Below are 17,021 nucleotides of genomic sequence, written 5' to 3' on the forward strand. Positions count from 1 at the left end.
CTCAAGAATGGAAAACCAAACATCTTATGTTCTCACTCATAAATGGGAGCTAAGCTATGAGGATGCAAAGGCATAAGAATGACGTGATGGAATTTGGGGGCTCAGGGGAAAAGGGTGGGAAGGAGGTGAGGGATAAAAAAACACAATTTGTTCAGTGTATTCTGCTAGGGGGACTGTTGCCACGAAATCTCCCAAATATTCACTAAAGAATTTACTCAAGTACCCAAACACTGCTTGTTCCCCAAAACCTTTGGAAATAAAAAACTAGAAAAAGAAACCATACAGGTGATATTTGATTAAAAATTTTTACATAAATAGACTTTCTGGGAAAAGAAAGGAACAGCATTCTGAGCATGGAGTAAGACAAGAAAGGGTATAGTGACGTAAGAAAAGCAATAATTAACTCCATTATTGCTATGTTTAAAGAGAAAGGAGGACAACAATAATGAAAACAAGAATAAATGATTACAATTTGTCTCAAAATGAGGGGAAAAGGGATCCAAAAGAATGTAAGAAAAAAAGAAGGATCAGAATCAGGAATGGCTATATCATGGTTATTTATCTTTACACCAAAGGCAAGAGAAAGCCATTCCAGCATTATGGGAATAGGGATAATCAGATTTTATTTTTAACAAGAATGTTGTCTGCCATATGATCACTAGATTACTTATCAATATTAATTAAAGAAACAGTAATGTAGAAGACAGATTTTGGTCCAGTGATTAACTAGCTTCATCACAATTCTCTGGGTAAATTCCCTGAATAAAGAAAATACAAATAACAATGTTTTCCTAGTGACTATTTACTCTCAAACTCTACCTCCAAAATACAAACTTTCATATTGTTCTATATGTAGGTTCAGGTTTTCTTTGCATTCACTCACAGGCTTACATAAATCTTCATAATTTCTCAACAAGCAAAAAGTCTTAGTTTAAAATAGAAGCAGAGCAGTAACAGGATGTATCTAGTTTACTTTGCTATGAACTTTTACTATTGTTCCTCCTGGAATAAAGAATCTTGTCTCAAAGACATCAGGTTGTAAATTGTATAAATGAATTAGAAAGATGTGTGATGTTAAACATGATAACAAAACATTACAACAACAAATTGAAATTAACAAAGAATATTTAACAATCCTCACCTATTTGACTGCAAGTTGTCTGTCTTACCTTTTTTTGCTTATTCTGGGGAAAAATGGAAAGTAGTCATCATTTTCTGTAAAAATTATAATGAATTGGGTTATTTATTACTTTCTAACATGATTGCTATTTGTCTTACAATCCTATAAATATTTTTACAAAAGAATAATATTAAAGAGATAAATAATATTCAAATTATTTTCTTATTTATACTTCAATATGTCATTATAACAAATGCAATAAAAACGAAATAGCGTAAGGTTCTGTTGTGATAATTTTCTTGCTGTTACAAAACAGCATATGTTCCCATTCACTGAAGAAATGTTAAGAATAGTACTGGAAGACCTATATTTCATTTCTGGAAAGTAATATTAAATGTATGTACTAAAGTACCTTTAAAGTACTTTTAAGGAACATATGCTCTTTTGTAGCAGCAAGAAAATCATCACAACAGAAACTTATGCTATTTCATTTTTATTGCATTTGTTATAATGACATATTGAAGTACAAATAAGAGAATAATTTGAATATTATTTATCTTTTTAATATTCTTTTGCAAAAATATTTACAGCATTGTAAGACAAAAAGCAATCATGTTAGAAAGTAATAACCCAATTCATTACAATTTTTACAGAAAATGATGACTCCTTTCCATTTTTAAATACGTTTTACTTCTAAGATGTGGAAGATATAGATTGGTAAATAGTAGTCAACTATTTGTAATATATCCATTTTTATAATACTTTTTACTATATTATTTATTTCATCAGCTGGATTTTGCTGCATAATCAACTACCCAAAAGTTAGTGGCTTAAAAGATCAATCATTTTAGAAAGATTCTGATTTTTGGAGGTTGACTAGGCTATGGTCTGTGTCTTATTTCCACTGAGTTCTTTCATGAGTGTCTGTGGTCAGCTAGCAGGTCAGTTTTTTGCTACATGATCTGCATAACTGTCTTCATATGTCTTGTAGTTCACAGTCTGGTTGGTCTAGGGACCTCAACTGGGGTGCCTGATTTGCAATTTGTGGTTTCTAACCATGCAATAAGTTAGGCTTGATTGTTTCACATCATGGCCTAAGTGTTCCTAGAGAAGCAAGAGAGGGTAGGCTTCAATGTTCAGGTTATTTTCAAGTCTCTGCTTATATGGCATGTATTACTATCCCTTTGGACAAAAGAAGTCATGTGGCAATGTAGCTGAGCATTGTGGATGAAGACAATATCCAACAGCATAAATATAGGAAAGAAGACTATTACATGCACTTTTTAAAACAATAATCCTTGTGGTTATTAACCTTTGTTCTAAAATGTACTACATAAGAAAATATATAATGTCAATACGTATCTTCCTGAGCCTTATCTATACCTTTAAGTTAAGACCAGAGATGATGGTGTGGGAAATATAGGATGGAAAAAGTCACATCAGGAATTATGTAGTTGATTTGATTTGGATATTTGGCCTCAGTGATATCTCATATTGAATTCTAACTCCCAATGCTAGAGGTGGGGTCTGGTTGAAGGTGGTTTGGTAATGAGGGCGGATCCTTCATGGCTTGACACTGACCTTGTAATAGTGAATGATTTCTCATGAGATCTATTCATTTAAAAGTGTGTGGCACCTCCCTCCACTCTTTCTCTCTTGCTACTTTTTGTTGGCCACGTTAAGTGCTTGCTCTTGCTTTGCCTTTTCCAGTGATTGTGAGCTTCCCAAGGCCTCCCCAGAAGCCAAGGTGATGCCAGCATCATGCTTTCTTTAAAGCTTGTATAACTGTGGGCCAACTAACCTCTTTCCTTTATATAGTACCCAGTCTCAGGTAGTTCTTTACAGCAATGCAAGAATGGACTAATTGAGAAAATTGATACAGAACACAGGGACCTTGCTATAAAAATAACAAAAAATATGGAAGCAACTTTCATACTGGGAAACAGGCAGAGGTTGGAAGTTTGGAGAGCTCAGAAGATGACAGAAAGATAAAAGGAAGTTTGAAAATTTCTGGAACTATGTGAATGGTTGTGATCAAAATGCTGATAGTGATAGGGACAGTTAAGTTCATGCTGCTGAAGTCTCAGGTGGAAATGAAGAGCTTATTGGGCACTGGAGCAAAGGTCACACATGTTGCCTTAGCAAAAAGCTTGGCTGCATTCTGCTTATGCCCTAAGGATTTGGGAAGTTTGAACTTGAGAGTGATAATTTAGGTTATCTGGCAGCAGGTATTTCTAAATAGCAAAGCATTAAGAGATAGCCTGTCTGCTTCTCACAACCTAAGCTCACGCATGGGAGCAAGGAAATAATTCAAATTAGAAATATATATTTAAAAGTAAAGTAAAGTATAAAAATTTGGAAAAATTTGCAGCATTGCATGTGGCAGAGGAAAAAAAAAGCTTTTTTAGCAATAGGAATTCAAGCAGGGTGTGAAGCAACCACTTGCTAAAGATATTTGCATAACTAAAAGGGAGCCAAGTGCTGATAGCCAAAACCAGGAAGAAAAGGCAGTCTCTGCTCACTGCAACCTCCACCTCCTGGGCTCAAGCCATTCTCCTGCCTCAGCCTCCCGAGTAGCTGGGATTAGAGGCACCTGTCACCCTCCCAACTCCCCAGCTAACTGTTTGTATACTTAGTAGAGAGAGGGTCTCACTGTGTTGGCCAGGCTGGTCTCAAACTCCTGACCTAGTAATCTGCCCATCTCGGCCTCCCAAAGCACTGGGATTACAGGCGTGAGCCACCGTGCCTGGCCGACATCCCAATTTTATTCTGCCTCAACACAAAGTGATTTGCTCCCTCTGTTCTTTTCTGTACCATTATTCTCTTGCCAATGTCGAGGCTTTCACTACTAAAGTCAATTTTCTACACTTCCACTCTTTCCATAAACTAAAAGTCCTCAATTGTCTCCAGCTCATCTCCTAAAATTTCTTCTCCTGTCTTAATTTAAATTTGATAATAATCTAGTAATAAAATGTTTCCTGTTATGTTTTTGCTAAAGGCTGCTTTTTATTTTACAAGAAATTTAATATTAAATGGCATTTTGTTTTTTCTTTTTTTTGCTTTAAAATATCCCGTTACTTAAATAAGTAAAACAAAGCAATACACAAACACTATATTTTTTGAGATTCATGTGTCCAGCTGCATCTTAATTTGCCCTCACCTCACTTTACCTATCTGCTCACCAAAGTCTCTCAGTTATTTATTATTTTGCCTCTAACTTACACACTCTGACGTTACTCTTGCCATTGTTATAGACACATTCACCATTCCACAGAGTTATCAGTCAGTTTTCATGCTGTTGACAAAGACATACTCAAGACTGGGCAATTTACAAAAGAAAGAGGTTTAATTGGTCTTACAGTTCCACATGGCTAGGAAAGCCTCACAATCATAGCAGAAGGCAAGGAGAAGCAAGTCACATCTTACATGGATGGCAGTAGGCAAAGAGACAGCTTGTGCAGGGAAAACTCCTCTTTTTAAAACTATCAGCTCTCATGAGACTTATTCACTGTAATGAGAACAGCATGGGAAAGACTTACCCTCATGATTCCGTTACCTCCCACTGGGTCCCTCCCACAGCACATGAGAATTTAACATGAGATTTGGGTGGTCCTCCAAAGACAATTGCATTCACGCAGTTTCTCCTCAGTAAATAAAATCTTATATTTTTAAAATACCAGACAGTATTTGAAGTTGTCTTAGATTCTTAGCTCCTGCCATTACTTTCATACTACATGTGCAACTCCATAGCAAATAATGCTGGTTTTGCCTTCAATAATATATCTACAATACAGCCAGTATTTATTTCATATATACTAGTTGAAATCACCATGATCTTAACTTAGGTTATTGCATTAGGGCCCTTACTGGTTTTTTTTTTTTTTTTTTTTTGCTTCCACCCTACAGTTTAGTATATCTAATAAATACCACATTATGTCACGTCTCTGATCAAGACCTACCAAGGACTTCCTATTCATTAAAAAGAAAATCTAAATTTTGTAAAATACCTACTAGCTTTTACATAATTTACATAAATACATAAACACCTTATGATCTGGCCTCAAGGCTGTTATGCAGAATATAAATTGTGTAGTACACAGTACAAAAGGAACCAGCAAACAGAACCTTTATAACATACATGGCAATCCTGTATCTTGCTGTGTTCTTTTCCCTATTTATTTTTGAAAGTTCAGCCATACACGTCCTCTTGATTTCCCTTAAAATCGTCAGAACTTCCTCCTCAAGTTATTTACATTTTGTTTCTTCTGCTAAAAAAAATACTCTTACTTAAGATAACTGTATGACTTGCCTCTTTGGTTTCTTCAAACCTTTGCTCAAATGCTACCTTATCTTGACCACTATGAATAAAATGACAACACTGCCTGGCTCACTTGAGCCCCTGAATCAGTTCTGGAATTGTTTGCACTAGGATTCTCTTTTGTTCTGTAGTTTATGTCTAGAAAGCTGATCCCTGCAGGCTTTGTTTTCCAGATTCCTGGGCTAGCTGGCTTCAGCTCCCTTTGTTGCTTGAGAGGGACCAATAGGACTTTTGGAGGCTAGAAAAATAAGAGAGGCCCGTTTAATGTTTTTCTCTCTCTTTATCATAGTGAATCTTTCTAGCAGACATTGACTTTCCTGTGTGGCTGTCTTAGTCCACTTGGTGTTGCTATTAAGAAATACCTGAGGTAGAATATTTTTAGGAAAAAATGGTTTATTTGGCTCATGGTTCAGTAGGCTGTACAGGAAACACAACACAAGCTTCTGCTTCTCGGAAGGCCCACAGAAAACTTTCACTCTTGGCAGATAGCTAAGGGGAGGAAGAATCACATGGTGAGAAGAAGGAAGCAAAGGTGGGAGTAAGAGGTGCCAGACTCTTTTTAGCCATCTTTAACAATCAGTTCTTGTGGAAACTAATAGAGCAAGAACTCACTCATTACCAGGCACAAAGCCATTCATAAGGGATCCACCTCCACAACCCAAACACCATTCGCTAAACTCCACCTCTGACATTAGAAGTCAAATTTCAACATAAAATTCGGAAGAGACAAATATCCAAATGATATTAGCAGTTTTTAGCCAGACCCAACCATGGATTTATCTTTTATTGGGTGTAAAGTCTTAATAATGACCTCCAATAATAACCTGGAACTATGAATGTTATGTTTTAAAGAAAAAGATCCGCATGTATGATCAAGTTAAGTATCTTGAGTGGCAGAGAGCTTAGGTGACTTTTGTCCTAGTTATGTGGAAAACAGAACTTGTAAGTGATAAATTTGTATATTTAGTTTACATGATTTCTAAGCAAAATGTTGAAGCTGCAGCCTGACTTATTTTTGCTGCTTATAGTAAATTGTGAAAGGAAATGATAAATTGAAGAAAGAACTGTTAAACAAAAAAGAAACCTGATGACTTGATACATTCTTTTATTAATTAATTTTTATTATTTTTTAAATGGAGTCTCACTCTGTTGCCCAGGCTGGAGTTCAGTAGTCCTATCTCAGCTCACTGCAAACCTCCACCTCCTTCCTGCCTCAGCCTCCTGAGTAGCTTGGATTATAGGAACATGCTACCATATCCCAGTGGTTTTTCTATTTTTAGTAGAGACCGGGTTTCGCCATGTTGTCCAGGCTGGTCTTGAAGTCCTAACCTCTGGTTACCTGCTGTCTTGGCCTTCCAAAATGTTGAGATTACAAGTGTAAGCCACGGCCCTTGCCCAATAAATTCTAATACTATCCAACTTTGAAAAGATGCTAAAATTAGGAGATTCACTAACTGAAAAGGATACTTGGGAAGGAAAATTCAATGATATAACCAAACAACTTTTGAATAGTGCTTCACAGTATTAAAATATCATAATATTCATTCACACAGAAGGATCTTTAAAGACATTAAGCATATGATTCACAAATCCTCTCTACTACCTTAGGAGAAACCAGAAGTAAAGGTGGCATTATTCAGGAAATATCTTGGGAGGACACTCCTGTTTAATGGAATAAATCCCCATGACTTACACAGGAGATTCATGAGTTACATGAGATGTTATGTCAGCAGAAACACTGCCAGTTGGAACAGAAAAAAATAAAGAAAGGAAAGAAATAAAGGAAGGCAGGGTGTCAGACTCCCAAATTTCCATAAGCAGGAAAGAGGCTGATAAAACTTCTCAGCAGTAAACATGTGCCCCTTTCAAGGGAAAGGAGGATGATTCATGAGCAGAGTCTCAAGATCAGAGGGTAGATCCTGGAACCCAGAAAATGGAGCTGTGGATCTATAAGATGGAGCCAAAATTCACAGAGGATTGTTGCCAGGCCTTGAAACCTAATGGACTCTGCTAAACAGGATTTTAAAATTGCTTAGAACTGGAGTCTCCTTTTATCTTTTAGTTTTCTGTATTTTTAATGAGAATGTCTATAATTGTTATCTTATGCTTGTTTCTCCATTGTAATTTAGGGGCATGTTATTTGCTTTCTAGTTTCCTGGATCCACAAATGGAAAAATGATTTTGCTCTAGGACAGATGACTTAGATAATGAGAATTAGGACTATTGAGCTAATCACATTTACATAAGATTTTGGACTTGAATGATACTGTAATAGGTTAAGATATTTGGTGATATTGGGATGGGGTGAATATTGGGATTTTGAATGTGGAATAAACACTAATTTTTGGACACTAGAGGGAAGACCATGGTAGAATGAAAAATGTCTACCCAAATAATAAAGCTTTTAATTCCTGGAACCTGTAAATGTCACCTTGCGATGAAGAGATAATATTCAGTTATTTGGACAGGCCCTAAATTACAAGTGTCCTTGTAGTAGAGAGGCAGAAGGGACATTTTTCCATAGAAGAGGGAGGCAATATGATAACTGAAGCAAGATGCCTGTTTAGGTTTTGAAGATGGAGGAAGGAAGTGCCAGCCAAAGAATGTAGCTCTAGAAACTGGAAAAGGCAAGAATATAAATTTTCTTTTAGAATCCCTGGAAGGAATATGGCACTGCCATAACCTTGATTTAGATCTAATGAAACTTAATTGAGTTATTTTACAGTTCTGACTCCAAAATTATAAAAGAATAAATGTTTGTTGTATTAAGCCAATAAGTTTTCCATAATTTGTTACAGCCATACATGGGAACAAATATGCTGAGTAAACTGGGCTCATCGGCTGTGATAATTCTCCTGGCTCCTTTTATCCCTATGGCCTTGCTGCTATAAAAACTCTTGGTTTCTTTACAGTCTTCTGTTTAGACTCTCATTCTTTCCACCAGTTGTGTTTTCAATCCCCTACATTAAATTCCCTCTTTTAAAAAATAATTATTTTTTTCTTCTAGTTTTCATCCTGCCTAATATACTAATTCCCTTACTTTGTATTTTTTATAATACTTATTTACTCTTATTTGAGTATTCAATTCATCAAATTGAATGGGCTGCATACATGAATATTGAAATGACTTAGAATGATCATTGGAGTAAGAGTAAGTCAAAAGATTCTAAAGTGGTCACATCATTTGAGACCTCTGATAGGGGTCCAGTATCAGATGTAGGTAGAAAGGAAATAGATTCTCTGAAAGCATGCATCATTTATAAGATAATTTAAATATACGTGGTAGAAGAATAAGGTCTTGACATGATAGTGGAGAAAAGGAGAGTATCTAATCTCAGTTGATGACTCCTTTTCCTTAGTGCAGAGGAATAGTTTAATGGGCATCCAGAAAGTAGTGGACAGGAGCCCAGATAAAAATAGGATGGTCAAAATAAGTAGACTTTATTTAAGACTCTTATTTAAAGTTCCCTGAAATACTTATGAGTGTTGGCTTACCCTTAGCAAGCACTATGAATAGTATTGGCAAGTAGGAAAACAATGAAAACATGAGTTTGAAGAAATTTGAAGATGTTTTTAAAAATACCTTTTAAAAAGATAAATTCTGTGAATGTTGAAATTTAGAAGCTAGTATCTAATTATTATTTATTTTATTCCAAGCTAAACTATTGTTTCACTTTTATCATCTGAATTATTTCATTATTATCCTTTAAAAAATAATATTATTATTATTCCCAGATTGCAGTGGGAAAATTGAGGTAAGATAATGAGTTAATGTGACCAGAATGATACATTGTAAGTGGAGTAGACTTATCAGTGGAGTCAGATATTTTCTATTTTCTTTATTTTCTTAGAGACAACCATAGTGGTATATTGTCTCCTCACTTATCCTTTCTTTCTATATACATATAAGAGTTAATAACATCTTGAGGACTTTCATAGGAATTTAATAAATGTTTGTTATTTATGAATGTGTTAGTTTCTTTGATGAGGAGACCACATAAATACATAAAACTTATTAATAGCAAAATATTGATGTAAGCATTATAATACCATCAGAGCCACTCATAAGAAACAAACATAATTATAAGGATTATTTGATATTCATCCAGAGGTCTAGTGATTTGTTATGCTTATTTATTATGTTTATTTAACCATCATGTGATTGAAAATGCAACAATAGTGCTGCTATAATATCTCTATTTAGCCATGCTTCTAGAAATTCTCCTTGCATATCTCATCTATTTTATTTGCCAAGCAGTAAGCAGTTTATGTAATGCATGAAGGTACCTGACCTGCAAAACTATTAACATTTACTCTTTGGATGACCAATTCAGGTACAGTAATTGGAAAAGTAACAAGGTCAAAAGGAAATCCATTTATTGTTTCCTTATTTGCACTTTGCAAAATGCTTCAAATGATATATGTCATTTGAAACATATACATAAACTTAATCACACTAAACTTTATTTTCATAAGCAATATTTGCCCGTGAATACATATTAAATAAAATAATGAGTGTTCTTAAATCTGCAAAATGAGAGGCTGTGGTTAGTGAATACCTTTCTCTTTCCTAGTGTCTTCCCAGTTATAGCTAAATTAAAAAAAAAGAAACTTCCGTAATTTTTGATGCATTCTGGAAATGATTGAATTTTATGTCAGGGAACATACATAGAGACTAGTTAGAATACATGTATTAAGTATTTATGAAACAACTATTTCTCTTTCAATATTTGTTATAAAACTGAAGCTTCTCATGAATCCATTTTGTATCCAGAATAACTGAAATACCTTAGGGCTAGCAAGAATCCTCAAATAAAAATTGCTATAGCAAACAGCTATCAAACAACAACAACAACAAAGTTAATGACAAATGCACTAAAGTTCTTAGGCTGAATTTAGTTCAAACTTCACATACGTTAATCTACATATATAAGATGCTTGTTGATTTACAATGGAATTGCATCTTGATTAATTCATCATAAGTTGAAAATGTTTTAAGTTTAAAATGCACATAATGTTCCTAACCCACTGAACACCAAAGTATAGCCTAGCCTATCATGAATGTACTCAGAATACTTACATTACTCTACAGCTGGCAAAATCATCTGATAACACAGTACGCTGTAGAATATTACTGTGGGGCTGACCGGGAGCTGTGGCTTACTACCACTACCCAGCATTCCTAGAATATCAGATCACTTTATACTGAAGGCTTATCACTTTGCAAGCATTGTGAAGCTGAAACGTTGTGAGTCAAACCATTGTAAATTGAGGACAAAGTCTAGGTGCCAAAACAATATGATATTTTACACAACTTTAATGTTAGAAACAATCGTGATAATATTGTATTAACTTCAATGTTCGAAGACTTTTTTTTTGCCTCAATATAGGTGTCATGTGAAAATGCGTTTATCTAAAACAACGTATTCAAATATGCAATACTTTTACAATACACTTTAATATGTATATTAGAAAGAGTAAAAGTTATATATTTTGTGTAATCATTAACCTTATATTAATTTGCCAGATTATTTTACCCAGTTATTTAAACAAACAATAATTTGTGGAAGTATTTTAAAGATGTGGTTAACATATACAATCTGTTGACTTCAACCAAAAGAGCTTACTCTGATGATATGAGTAGGATTCATTCAATCATTTGAGGATCCTACAAGTAAAAATCCCGTTCTCCCTGAGAGGAAAAATATACTGCTTAAAGACTATATCAACTACTGCCCGAGTTGCCAGTCTGCCAGCCTGCCCTAAAGATTTCAGACTTGTCAGCCCCCACAATTGTGTGAGCCAATTTCTTAAAATAAGTTACTTTATATCTATCTATATCCATATTTAAATCTAAATCTATGTATCTATTGCTTATAGTTTCTGTGGAGCCCCATAACTAATACTGATTTTGGTACCAGGAAGTGGGGTGCTGCTAAAACAAATACCTAATACTATGCAAATGGCCTTGGAATTCAGTAATGGGTAAAGGCTGGAGAAGTTTTGAGTTGTAAGATTTAAAAGCCTAGGTTGCCTCAAAGAGACTGTTAATAGAAATTTGAATAAGGAGACACTGGTAAAAACTGTAAAAAGGCAGTGAATAAATTTGTAGAGAAAGCTTCTGTCATCTTCAAGAATACATATATCATCGAGGACAAAATGCTAGTAGAAAAATAAATGTTAAAGGTGTTGTTTCTGGTGAAGTCTCACATAGAAATGAAGAGTATATTAACAAATACTAGAGGAAGGTGACCCTTGCCAATGAGTAGTGGAAAAATTTACTAGATTGTATAAGAAATGAGTTTTTATGTACAGCTGAGGTGATTTCCATGCAAATTATAAAGCAAATTATAGAAGGTGTATCTTGATTTCTCTTTGCTTCTTATGTTAAAATGGCAGGTGAAAGAAATAGACTAAGAAGGAAACGCTAAGCAAAAAGTTACCAGAACATGATCATTTGAAAAATTCTCAGCCTGTATTGCATAAGATGTTACAGGGTGCTCTTGAGGAAATGGATGGCTAGTCAAACTTCTACTGGAGAGATTAGATATGTGACTTATGTGCAATGGTTCAGATATGGTTTCTTTGCCCTCAGCAAGATTGATGTTGAAATTGATTGTTAATGTGGTATAGTGTTGAGAGGTGAAGCCTATTGGGAGATGTTTGGGTTTTTGGGGCAGGTCCCTGATGAATGGCTTGCTTCTCTTCCTGCAGCAGTTAGCTCTCACTCTCATGAGACTAGATTACATCTCACAGGCATGGAATTGTTCCCCCAAGAGTAAGTTATTATAAAGTCAGGGGATCCCTTAGATTTTCTTTTTTTTTTTTTTGGAAGTGTTCACTTCACCTTTGACCTGTGTCATGTGATGACAGCACAGAAAACCTTGACAGAAGCCAGGTACATTCCCTTGAACAGCTCAACCTGAAGAACTGCGAGCTAAATAAACCTCTTTTCTTTATAAATTACCCAGTGCCAGGCATTCTTTTATAGCAACACAAGGCAAACCAGAACACTCATGTATCCAGTAAACAATCTCATCAGAAGCTAGGAATATAGTTGAGGTCATCCAGGAAGGATCTGTGGGGAACCTTTGTGTCTAATAACATGGATCCCCTTGACATATACAGATGACCAACAAGGGTTTTAAGAATGTTAAGCAAATTAAAAAACTGCCAGAATGAACCAAAGAAGACAAATATGGAATAAAATGAAAGAAAGACGTTCAAACTCTGAGGGCTCAACTGGTAGAAAATGACCAGGCATGGTGGTTCAGGAGGGCATTGTGGCTCAGGCTGAGCACAGAGGCTCTCACCTGTGATCCCAGCACTTTGGGAGGCTAGGAGGGTGGATCACAGGTTCAGGAGTTCGAGACCAGCCTGGCCAACATGGTGAAACCCCATCTCTATTAAAAAATACAAAAATTTGCTGGGCACGGTGGTGGGCACCTGTGATCCCAGCTACTTGATAGGCTGGGGTTACTTGAACCCAGGAGGCAGAGATTGCAGTGAGCCGAGACCACACCACTGCACTCTAGCCTGGGCAACAAGGCAAGACTCCATCTCAAAAAAAAAAAAAAAAAAGGAAATGGATTGACAGGCTACCTGACTTTGAAAATATATTCCCATTTTAGGAGATGTTGGGATGGAGTAAAGGTATTTTGCACATGGGACAGACATGAATTTTGGAAAAATCATATTGTACTGGAATGAATAGTGTCCCCCAAATTTAATATGGTTCTCCAAAGTTTATGTCTACCCAAAGCCTCAGAATGTGACCTTATTTAAAAATCAGGTCATTGCAAATGTAATTGGTTAGGATGAGGTTATTATTGAGTAGAGCAAGCCCTGAATCTATTCAGGGAATCTTTTAAGGAGGGGGAGCTTAAAAACACTCAGATGCACATGGAGGAAGCCATGTGAATGTGGTGGCAGAGACTGGAGTGATCTACAAGCCAAGGAATTCCAAAGATTTTTGAACATCACTAGAAGTTAGAAGAGAGAGAGATTTTCCCTCAGAGTCTCCAAAAGAAACTACCACTACTGGCATATTGATTTCATAGTTTTGACTTCTGAACTATGAGAGAGATAAAATCTGTTGTTTTAAGTCACCCAGTTGGTGATATTTTATTACAGCAGCATTAAGAAGCTAGTAGGTCATGACAAAATAATTTGAAATTAGTCCATAATCAATACATTTATCATCAGATGCTTTCTTAGGTAAAAGGAAAATGAAAATAAATTTCTTGTATTTTCTAAATCTTGTGCCTGAGAAATATTAAAATACATGATTAACAAGAATTGAGATTTTTAGCATTTTCACATTCACTGAAAACAAATATATTAAAATAATAAAATAGTGGTAAATGATCATGTCAATTTATTACATTTTGATAAAAACTCCTTTTTCCTTTGAATAAAAATAAGTCAACATGATGTCTTTAAACATTTTCACCTAAACTGCTTTTTACCTAAAATCAGTCTTTCAAAATGTAAATATGTTTTGATTTTGGATTTTATCAGTTTGCTTGAGGGATAGATGTCAAAATGAGATATTTTTTAAATGTATGATGATGAGGAATTTTAGCTGTATTTTTCAAAAAGCATAATTTGAGTCTGGCAATAGATTTAAACTTAATTAGAATAGCTATTATAGTAGTGATAGAAATAATTACTGATATAAGAATGTAATATATTCAATGGGATGTAAGATCCCCTTAGTGTTTTGATAGCTGAAGAAGCATTGAGGCCATATTTTTTATGAAAATAAATGCAACTTATTAAATATATGATTCAAAACATTTTGCATTTGTCTCTTGGTACGAAAAAGAGGCACATTTCATTATCAAATGTTGTTTTTATCTTTCCAATTACCCTGCAGTATTAAGAAAGCACATTTTCCCACATTTAATTAAAGTTACACATGAACAGTTTTAGCTGGTAAGCATAAATAAACCTTTGTAGCTTCAGTGCTATTTAGTTCATCTACAAATATCCAGTCTCTAAAGTATCTTGTTGCTGATAATAGGCTGTTGAAATCAATTATTATAATCTATGAGGTGATCTAAACTATTTTTTTCAGAATATATATGTACTAAATTCAACTTGTAATAATTCCACCCAATGTAACGACATTTTGCAATTTTTAATCCATCACTTTCTAAAAGAGAAGAGGTATATTTTGATCTTAAAATTTAATTTTATGTTGTGGAAATTTAAAAATATAAAATGCAGAGTTTACTTTCATCTTCACTGTTGGGAAAATACTGATTTATTAACCACTTATTAACTATTATTTAATAACCATTTATTAACTATACCCCACACTCTGTTCTGTGCAGATAGCTTAAGTAATATAAATCCTCACTCAAAAAAATTGAATATAAAAGATAGTCATGCCTATTATATTACAAATGAGGGAGGAAGGGAGGAAGGAAGAAGAGAGGGAGGGAGGGGATAAAATTTAAAAAGGTAATAAAAGTAAATGAATAAATTTTAAGTGTGGCAACTACTATGCTCAGATTCTTGATTCTCTTTCTCACTTTTGCCCTGAGGCTGCTGAGGAAGTTTAGGTGTTATTAAATGCTGGTGGAGAGGAGGATCAACTACCGCTCTTCTTCAATTTCTTGACAGACTTGACTGTTACAGCATTTCCTACTTTTCTATTTCTGTTCTCACTACACCTACTGGGTATACCCAAGCATATACTGCTCTGTTTTTGTTACCTTCATGTGTTGAAGTTAGAACACTATGAGTTCTAAAACTCACAGATGCATTCTAGTGCCTAAGTCCTGTAAATATACCCCTGGCCTAACCACTTTCCTGAGTCATGACCATTCCTACAGGGTATAATCAAGTTCTACCCTCTACCTTTAATTCACATACTCTTTTCATCTCTAAGGTTCCTCAGGTGGCTGTGGAGCACTTTGAAAGATATTCTCTTCCTGGATTTCCAATTAAGGGAGTAAAAATCATCCCCCTTTGCACTAGAATGCTTAAGTTTGCCAATGGGTCCTTGTGTCACAGGCACAATAACAGATGATTGAGAGTCAATCATCACTTTCTCAGTTCATTCTCACTGGGCATCTCCCCAGGCCCAAACAGATTTCTAAGTGCTTTTTGAGCCTGTTAGAATGCTGAATCTTTGCCAAATGTTGGTTATTGCCTTTCCCAAGTCTCAAACCATTGCAAAAATGTCTTTTCATATGGTCCTAGGTTGCAATGCAATGAGAATTACCACTGATATGGTTTGGCTGTGTCAGCACCCAGATCTCACCTTGAATTGTAATAATCCTGGCCAAGGAATGTGGATCACTTGAGGTCAGGAGTTCGAGACCAGACTGTCCAACATGGTGAAACCCTGTCTCTACTAAAGATACAAAAATTAGCTGGGCATGTTGGTGCATGCCTGTAATCACAGCTACTTGGGAGGCTAAAGCATGAGATCTCTAACTGGGAAGGTGGAGGCTACAGTGAGTGGAGATTGTGCCTCTGCACTCCAGCCTGGGGACTGGGTGACAGAGCAAGGCTCTGTCTCAAAAAAAAAAAGAAAACAAAATACTTCTGATTTTATTTCAAACCTTTTCTGTCACATATACTTCTAGGCAATCACATTTACAGTAAAATCCTAGATGTTGACCAAACTTGACATTGTTCATGTAAATTAACCAGTGAATTAACTTAACTGTATGTCTAACAAGATAATATTTTATTTTTTACTCATTCATATATTAATTTGTTTATATTATGTTAGAAAAAACTTATGCATTATTCACTATTTAGGTATCATTGTAAAGTTTTGAAGCTATAAAATACAACACATTTTTCTTCCTTTAAATAAATCACAATTGACAGTGAAAACAGTTTAATACATAGGTAATTGTGAATAACTATGAAAATAGACACATAGATATAGTTTTTTTGGGAATAATGAATATTTGTAACTAACCGAGACCAGAGGAGTTAAATGAATCGACTTTGTGTGGAAAGGAAGTTGGTCAGTTGGTCTAAATCTGCTCCTGGCTCTCTGAATCATGTATGGTAGGAAAAATTCCACAGGAGAGGACCACAGGGGAATGTGCTCTCAGCTGAGGACCAAGTGCTAGTCGAAGCAAGCAGGTAACAGAAAACAGTGGTAAAAAGGAGAGAGTGGTAAGGTTTACTTCCAATGGTGCAAGGGTTCCATATAGCAGAGACAAAGACTGAAGAGGAATCCATCTTGGCAGCTTCCAGGAAATGGAAGTTTTTGTGCTCTAAGAAGAAAACGAAAGAAGAGAGCATAAAATTTAGATGAGATTGGGAAGAATAGCTTTCAAAGGAATGAAAGGATGAGGATCATGTTTAGAAATGACTGGATTCAAGTATTTATTTCTGGCAGACATTATTTTGGGGACAGAATGACTAACGGTTGATGTCAAATAATACTGGGCTTATGAAACTAGTACAATGGGTGACAGTAGCCACGTTCTTTAATAGAGATGCCCTATTCTCACGAAAGAAACTTAAGAACAAATTAGAACGCTTTCTGTGCAAAGAGTGTTTCAATGTATTGAGAAGAGTAGAAAGAGTGCTACTTAGAGTGGCAGA

The 17,021-nt window shown here is 35.3% G+C and overlaps 1 protein-coding gene across 1 annotated transcript in view; it reads left to right on the forward strand.

Annotated features, from left to right (window-relative positions):
* Nucleotides 1–17,021, forward strand: part of LOC144580641 (uncharacterized) — a 72,945-nt gene that overhangs the window by 18,902 nt on the left and 37,022 nt on the right. The window lies entirely within an intron of this gene.

This window comes from Callithrix jacchus, chromosome 21, assembly GCF_049354715.1.
Source record: "Callithrix jacchus isolate 240 chromosome 21, calJac240_pri, whole genome shotgun sequence".
NCBI lineage: Eukaryota > Metazoa > Chordata > Mammalia > Primates > Cebidae > Callithrix > Callithrix jacchus.